This window comes from Mauremys reevesii, linkage group 11 (genome assembly GCF_016161935.1).
Source record: "Mauremys reevesii isolate NIE-2019 linkage group 11, ASM1616193v1, whole genome shotgun sequence".
Classification (NCBI taxonomy): domain Eukaryota; kingdom Metazoa; phylum Chordata; order Testudines; family Geoemydidae; genus Mauremys; species Mauremys reevesii.
The window spans coordinates 32,046,481-32,053,580 of record NC_052633.1 but is presented as its reverse complement, the minus strand read 5'-3'; the positions used below and the strand labels follow the sequence as shown (position 1 = coordinate 32,053,580).

The following is a 7,100-nucleotide window of genomic DNA, read 5'->3' as shown; positions in this document are numbered from 1 at the left end:
AAAGTAATGCACATAGGAAAAAATAACCCCAACTATACATACAACATGATGGGGGCTAATTTAGCTACAGGAAAAAGATCTTGGAGTCATTGTGGATAGTTCTCTGAAGATGTCCACGCAGTGTGCAGAGGCGGTCAAAAAAGCAAACAGGATGTTAGGAATCATTAAAAAGGGGATAGAGAATAAGACTGAGAATATATTATTGCCCTTATATAAATCCATGGTACGCCCACATCTCGAATACTGTGTACAGATGTGGTCTCCTCACCTCAAAAAAGATATTCTAGCACTAGAAAAGGTTCAGAAAAGTGCAATTAAAATGATTAGGGGTTTAGAGAGGGTGCCATATGAGGAAAGATTAAAGAGGCTAGGACTCTTCAGTTTGGAAAAGAGAAGACTAAGGGGGGACATGATAGAGGTATATAAAATCATGAGTGATGTTGAGAAAGTGGATAAGGAAAAGTTATTTACTTATTCCCATAATACAAGAACTAGGGGTCACCAAATGAAATTAATAGGCAGCAGGTTTAAAACAAATAAAAGGAAGTTCTTCTTCATGCGCACAGTCAACTTGTGGAACTCCTTACCTGAGGAGGTTGTGAAGGCTAGGACTATAACAATGTTTAAAAGGGGACTGGATAAATTCATGGTGGCTAAATCCATAAATGGCTATTAGCCAGGATGGGTAAGAATGGTGTCCCTAGCCTCTGTTCGTCAGAGGGTGGAGATGGATGGCAGGAGAGAGATCACTTGATCATTGCCTGTTAGGTTCACTCCCTCAGGGGCACCTGGCATTGGCCACTGTCGGTAGACAGATACTGGGCTAGATGGACCTTTGGTCTGACCCGGTACGGCCTTTCTTATGTTCTTATGTTCTTAAAGAAATAAACATCATGCACTTCCCTGACCAGCCCACATTGATATCAGTAAAGTATTCCCAGTGATCCACTATGGTTATTCAAATGATGGAAGAGCAGCCCTTTCTGTTACTGTTGTTTGTGGCAAGGTGGCTCGGGGTTAAAATAAGGATATGCATGCCATCTAATGCTCCACCACAGTTCAGGAACCCCATAGCTGCAAATCTATCCATGATGTTGCGCACATTGTTAGAGTCAGTCCTGTGTAGCAGGATATAACTAACAGCCCTACACACTTGCATGACAATAACCCACTCTGTAGATTTTCCAACTCCAAAATGATTTCCCCCGACTGGTGGCAATCCAGCATTGCAAGCTTCCACAATGCTATTGCCACTCACTTCTGAGCTGTCAAAGCAGCTCTCATTCTGGTGTCGAGCTGGAGGGGAAGGGGCAAGCTCCTCAAACAGATCCAGGAACATGGTCTTTTGCATCAGAAAGTTCTATAACCAATGCTTGTATTTCCATACCTGCATTTTAATATGATCCCACCAGTAAGTGCTTGCTTCTTAGGCCCAGAAGCAGCTCTCCACCATCTGCAGCTGCTCCATGAAAGCCACCACCAACTCTGAATTATTTTTTGCTATGTTCTTTAGCAATTTGTCCTCAAATATGTTGTCACATCCCTTGTTGTCGTACTTCCTGTGACTATGCTAATACCAGAGGAGAGGATCATTTGTCCTGTATTCACAGTGTTCATGACACTAGTGCAGAATTGTGTGGGCTACATGCTTCTGTCAGTGACAAGTGCTGCATGGGTTTTTTTTTTTAAAGGTGAGGAAATTATGGGATAGGAATGGTATTATAGGATGTAGAATGCAGCATGATGGGAACTTGACCCCTTGTTCCCAGCCCTCCTGGTGTGACTCATGTGTGACCCACAACACATTGTGAAAATTCCCCAAAAGGCATTGTGCCAGAGGGTGGCACACATATGTACAACGCATGACATTTGAAAATATGCTTCAAATCGGTGACATTCAACATCAACAGATCTCCTGGGACAATTTGCCAATATTAGTCACATATTAAAAATGAAACATATTAAGATTTGAATGGACATTCAGAATGCTGTATTTCTACATATTATGACACACATTGAGTGCAAGTGCTCACTAAATTTCTAGAATAGTCAATAGTTTTACTAAATTGCAAGATGCTTATAAAAAGCTAGTTTATTTATTAAAAGTCTTCACAGGCAGTAAAACAGTTGTTTTACAATTTCAGCACGATAAAGGTTAAGCCTATTTGATGACTAAGAGCACAAGTTAGGAGACTATGGATCATTTTAACAGGAGAAAAATGGAAAAAAACTTTTGAAAGAAAATAGTTTTGACCTTTCTTAAAAAATAATTGTTAGCATCAGTTTTTTAAATTAATGAGCTACTTCAGCTGGCTATATTTTTTTCTGCTCATTAAAAATATGTGAACATGATTCATATGTACACTAGCATGCCAAACTTTTGCAGTCAGACTCTTTCAATGATTTCCTTTTGGCAGATAAACAAGGAAATAAAAAAAATGATGCAAGTAAGTCACTTTTAAAATTCTCTCCTTACTAAGACTGTAAATACTTGAACAGCAGCATTCAACTATTACAGCATAAGGTACAACAATAAACCAGGCTAATACACGTGTCACAGGGTGCACTACTCACTGCTTGTCTGGCACCTTCTCCTGGTCAGTCTGGGAATTACATCTCAAGGTCAATACCCCTTCCTGTGGTTGCAAGCCATCATGCCGTCTCTCATTTTCAGTCTACAGTTCGTCTCTCATCCCATTGACCACAGCATCCTCTTCATGACTCACCCTCCAGCTATGTCACTTAGCATTTCCCATGCTCCAACTGCCTTAGTGGCCAGAACCACGTGTCTCCATCTCCCGCTCCCCCTGCCTGGCGTACAGCAGGTGTTCACTTCCGGGGCCCGCTGAGGCAGGAAGCACTGGGCACGAGGCAGAGCCGGTAAGTGCCGAGCGAGGGGAGAGGCACCTGGCCTGGGCTCGAGCTGCAGCTCGGGGGGAGAGGGGTGGAGACTGGGCTGAGACCCCCCCAAACCACCCCCCTTCAGTTGGGGGCAGGGCAGCTACTTCACTGGTTGGTCCCAGGGCGGCCTCCGTAGTGATGGGGGGGGGTTGAACTGTCTGTGGGCAGCCAGGAAATCCCTTGAGGGGGAGAGCGGTGTTGGGGGGGGGGAGGGGTTGCACCTGCCCTGCCCCAAAGCTGCTGCCCCCTTCCCTGGTCCAGGGACCTTCCCCCTCCACAGCCCCTATCACACTGCCTCCCTACCCCCCCGGACTCCCTGCAGCCCCTGTTTGTGTGTTGGACAGTCACATCCAATCCCTTCACAGTGCCCTCCTTTCCCCTCCCCTTAGTTCATAGCCCCAGAAATTCCCTTCAAACTGTCCCCCTTTTCCCCTCCCCTTATTTCATGGGATGATGAGCCAAGCGGGTGGGCAGGCAGTGGCGGCGAGGCTTTATATTGGGGGGGGTGAGGAGACAAGTGGTGAGTCAGTGGCTGGAGGGGGGGCACCCATTTTCAGTATTTTAATTTTTGGTACTGCTGTGTGCAGTAATATAGTGACCCCTGGGGGGCTGAAGAGGGATGTGATGGTGGGGCCAACCACGGAGGGGGCGGGTCCTATTTTATTGCTGTGATCTGGTCACCCTATGCGCACCATTTATTTCCCCCTCTACGGGCTTCCACATACCATCAGTGCCTTGTTAGTGTGCCATGCACCGTGAGATGTCTCTTCTCTGTGTGTGACTGTGAGTGTTTCCCTTGTGTGTGAATTTATTCAACAAAATCTTGAGCTTCATAATGGATACCATGAGTGACAAGAAAAACAGAATCAGAGCACAGTTTTTTCAACACTGAATGGATGAATAAATACTTATGTACTGTTTCCAAAGACAAAATACTGTGCCTCATGTGTCATGAAATCCTAGCCGTCCCGAAAGAATACAACCTTCGGCAGTGTTTGGGGGCGGGGGCTGGGCAGCACTTGGGGGGTGGGGTGGCGGAGCCAGAGGGTTTCGGCCCTCAGCTGTTTTCTTTGGAGTAATATGGCCCTCACCGCTTTACGAATTGTGCAGGCCTGTTATAGGTTGTAATTTCGTGTATATAGTTATGAGGATGAAAATGTGTCCTTATGGCTTAAAACAAGCCCAGGCAAAACTCTACAGGAGCATGAGGGTAAGTTCACACCTCATCAGGGCATGTATGGGATGAACCCAGCCCAGCCTCACAGGAACAAAGGACACTGGCCTAGGCAGCAACAAAGGATCTGTTGGACTCTCGAGTGAGTTACTCCCTTCCCTTGGTTAGTTTGGGACTGCGATGAGATAATGCTCACCTGACTCTGAAGGGGGGAGGGAGGGCATGGTAAAGCCAAGAGAGAAGAAAGAACATGATAAAAGAGAGAGATGTTTGCCATGCTCTCTCTCTTCCACCTCCATCTACAACCACCACCACCAAGCAACTAAAGCTCTGATCTAAGTTTGTAAGGGCACTGAAAGTGTTAAGATCAGCTTAGAATCCGTTTTCCTTGTATTTCATTTGACCAAATATGACTTCTTGTGCTTTGATTTATAATCACTTAAAATCTATCTTTTATAGTTAATAAATCTGTTTGTTTATTCTACCTGAAGCAGTGCTTTGGTTTGAAGCATGTCAGAGACTCCCCTTAGGATAACAAGCCTGGTACATATCAATTTCTTTGTTAAATTGACAAACCCATACAAGTTTGTAGCGATCAGTGATCAGAACTGGACACTGCAAGACAGAAGGTCCTAGGGTTGTGTCTGGGACCAGAGATATTGGCTAGTGTCATTCGGTTGCACAATCCAAGCAGCAGCTGGCCAAAAGTGCTCACTCACGTAACTGGGAGCAGCTTACATGCTAGAGGCTGTGCGTGAACAGCCTAGGAGTGGGGGTTCTCACAGCAGAGCAGGGTAAGGCTGGCTCCCAGAGTCGAGGGTTGGAATGACCCAGAAGATCACTGGTCCAGATAACACGGGGGAATGTCACACTTACCTAGAGCGGGGAAGTCATCGGGGCAGCTCCACCCCATCCCCCATCTCCGTCTCTCCCCCAGGTCCCTAAGGACCTGCCCCTTGGTTATGTCAGAGTCCAGAAACTGCAGCCAGGTGAGATGACTGTTTCTCCGGCTGGCGCCATGCAGCGTGCAGCCACAGTGTTCCCCCATCTCCTCCTCCTGCTACTGGTGCCTGCCTGGGGTTGTGGCTTCTCTTCAGCTCCCAGCCCCCTTTGACTGCTCATGCAGTGGCACACAGTCCCTAGCTACCCCTTTTCAAGAGCTACCCCCTTCCCGCACAACAGCTCCAGCTATCCTTCTCCCTGCATCCTGAGCTACCCCCCCACACACAGCCCCAACTACCCCCCCTGCCCACACACAGTCCCAGCTACCCCCACTGCCTGCACCCTGAGCTATCACCCTGACCCACACAGCTCCAGCTCCCCCTGCTGCCTGCACTGAGCTACCCTCTGCCCCCACACAGCTCCAGCTACCCCCGCTGAGCTGAGCCCTTCCCTCCACCCTTTTATAATTTTTGGTTGCAACTCCCTCACCTCCCTCAACCAAGACAGGCTGGGTGGCCTGCTGAAGTGAGTGGCACTCTCCCCACAGCCCTGTCCCCCCACCCAGTAGAAGTCAAACTACACCTATGCCAGAGGGCGCTCCCAGCCCCAACCCCAAATCTCTCTCCCCTGGCCCTGGAGATTTTATACCCGGGGGCAGGGGTCACTGTTACACCACAAAAAGAACAGGAGTACTTGTGGCACCTTAGAGACTAACAAATTTATTTGAGCATAAGCTTTCATGGGCTACAGCCCACTTCATCGGATGCATAGAATGGAACATACAGTAAGAAGATATTTATACATACAGAGACCATGAAAAGGTGGAAGTTGCCATTCCAACACGAAGATGAGCTATCATCAGCAGGGGAAAAAAAAGTTGTGTAGTTATAATCAAGATGGCCCGTTTCAGACAGTTGACAAAAAGGTGTGAGGATACTTCACTTAGCTCATCTTCATTAATTAGCCTCTTACAGTTGGTTTGGGTCCTTCCACCTTTTCGTGGTCTCTGTATGTACAAATATCTTCTCACTGTATGGGCCGCGCTATGCAGCCGATGAAGTGGGCTGTAGCCCACGAAAGCTTATGCTCAGATAAATGTGTTAATCTCTAAGGTGCCACAAGGACTCCTGGTCTTTCTGCAGCTACAGACTAACACGGGGGCTCCTCTGAAACCTGCCACACCACAGACACCCAGCCCCGCGCGGCTCCCACTGGCGCCGGGCCCAGGGACTAGCGCAGGGAACGGCGCTGACAGGCCCGCTCGGGCACTCCCCGCGCTCGAGCTCGGCCACGGCCCCGCCGCAGGAGCCGCGGCCACGTCAGCCCTCCCGGCCTGGTGACTCAGGGGCCGCCCGGCCCCACCTGCCTCCGGCTCAGAGCCGGATCCGGCTCCGGTCCCCGCCTTGCTCCTCCCCCGTCCCATGCTGCTCCGCGCCGGCCCCTCCTCCGCCGCCTCCCGCAGCCGGCTCCTGCGCGTCCCGCCGGGGAGCCCAGCGCCGCGCAGACCGGTAAGAGCGGCCCGCCTGGCCCGCCCGGGGAAGGAGCAGGCGGGAAACCCGCCTCGTCCCCGCGCTCCTCCTCCTGTGTCACCAGTGTCCTCCTTGAGCCGAGCATCCCGCCGCTCCAGCCCTGCGCCTCCCCTTCCTGCTCCCCTCTGTCCCGGCTCTTCTCCTCGTCCCGATCCTGCCTCCCCCACAGCATCCTCTGCCCCACCGTCCCTAGCCCTGGTTTACCCGTGTTCTGCCCTCTGCCTTCCCTCCTCCCGCTTTCCTTCCCCAGCCTGTCACACACTCAGCTGCTGCTCTCTTCTTCCCCACTGTTGTGTAAACTCCCCCCCGCCCCCCGTTAAGGTGCTAAAGGAGCTATCTTTGTTCCTAGCCTGTTTCACACAACCTGCATAGCCCACTTATACTATGCACAGATAGACATCATCCCCCACGGTTGCGTGCATCTAGGTACACAACAGGCTGCATGACTCTGCAGCCACCCTAGGCCAGCTGAAGCCATTTGAATGAGGGAGGGTTTTAGGTTCGTTTTGATTTTTAAGGGGTTTTAAATGTCTAATTGAAACACTTTTCACTCC

At 49.6% G+C, this 7,100-nt stretch overlaps 1 protein-coding gene across 3 annotated transcripts in view; it reads left to right on the top strand.

Moving 5' to 3' along the window:
• Positions 1–6,324: 6,324 nt before the first annotated feature.
• Positions 6,325–7,100, top strand: part of DNAJC10 (DnaJ heat shock protein family (Hsp40) member C10) — a 34,000-nt gene continuing 33,224 nt past the window's right edge. The window contains exon 1 of one of the 3 annotated variants that reach the window (XM_039494079.1): positions 6,325–6,525. The gene's annotated coding sequence lies outside the window, so the exon portion shown is untranslated. Of the gene's footprint in view, positions 6,526–6,603; positions 7,046–7,100 lie in introns of those variants that run through there. The other 2 variants (XM_039494081.1, XM_039494080.1) reach the window with 2 other exon arrangements.